A 1,550-nucleotide genomic window follows, 5' to 3' on the forward strand; every position below is an offset into this window, starting at 1 on the left:
AGGACCCGCGAACCCCACTTTGACGTTCACGGGCCCGCTGCGCCAACTCCCTCGAAATTCGGTCGGAAGTGGTTAGACCTGTTATTCCTTAGATCTTGATAAAGAGCGTCACGAGTCGGAATGACTTGCAGTCGAACTCATGTAGTGTTCTGGTATGGGCGACCAAGGAAGAAATCAAACTCTTGATTTCACAGTAATCTTTATCTCTTAATCACCGAATCAGGTGTGAATATGGCGAGCCTGAAATCTGGGACTGGAGGTCCTCGATCGATGCTAGGAGGAAGAAGGTCTTGCAGCTGGAGGCGAGTTGTTGCTCTCCTGATCTCCGTTGGCAATAATCAGTCCTTATAAACCCCGTGGCGGGATCACGGACGGATCCCGTTGGAACGTCTAGACTTCTGATTGGCCGCCTTCCCTTTTGCTGTGGTCCGCGTGAGCTAGCTGTGAGCTTCGACGAGTGGATACGCTTCCACTCGCGTTGATGACGTCATCAATATGGGTTGGACCGGCCAGGGAAGCAGACATCTCCGGTGTGGCCGGCGTCCACGGTTGAGACAACGTCACCACAGAATAAACTTTCTGCAAGGGCAGGGCAAATTAGTACATTTCGAAATTTTAAGATTCATTTAGATAAGCACCTATACAATATGCTGTAATGCCTGTCATTTATCCTATTTTATTTATCTATTATCATTTATATCTATCTATTATTCTTTATCTGTTTGTTTCTTATTTATTATTATTTATCATGGGTTATTGTGATTTTTCTGTTTGTTTATTATTTGTATTATCTATCTACTTCTTTTACTTAATTCATCTTTTTTCGAATTCGACCTAGTTATGGACCAAAAGGTCTTCTGTCGACATACTTTTCCTTTATAATACAAAGATCAACAACCAAATTGATCTACAGTTAACAAAGTAAAAGGGGAAAGATTATACATATTGTTCTTGACATCATTAGAGAGAAGGAAAGATTATGTGATCGTGATGTTTAGATCAATGAAAGGAGTGAATAAGACGGTAATAATGATAATATAATAATAATCGTGATGATAGTAATACTAATGGGATTAATGGTAATATTGAATTGATATAGTTATAGTATCACTATTATTAGTAATGATGGTGATAGTAATTGTTTATAAAATGTGCTCGAACGTTAAATCCATTCTGTATTATAATAATGTGCATCCTTCTAAATATAAGATCAAATAAAATTATAATTTTATTTAAAAAAAATTATGTGCTGATTGAAGATTATTCCACTCATTGCTGGTAATAGGTTCTTTCTAGTTATTGACCAGGCGCATATGGGTGGTTGGCTTCACATATTTTTTTTAATTTTATTAATTTTGATCGTTCACTTTTGCATCTATTTTGTAATGGGGCATGCAATAGCTTCCGTTAAAAATGAAAACCAAGAGATGCGGTTTAATAGAAATAGATTTAAGGCACGATTAACGTACAAGAAAAGACAGAGGAAATAAAAAAAAGTATGATAGGGGAAAACCCTGATTCGGAGAGCGAAGGAAAGGAAGAGAGAGAAT

This window comes from Oratosquilla oratoria, chromosome 27 (assembly GCF_046742065.1).
Source record: "Oratosquilla oratoria isolate Oo_2021 chromosome 27, ASM4674206v1, whole genome shotgun sequence".
Classification (NCBI taxonomy): Eukaryota; Metazoa; Arthropoda; class Malacostraca; order Stomatopoda; family Squillidae; genus Oratosquilla; species Oratosquilla oratoria.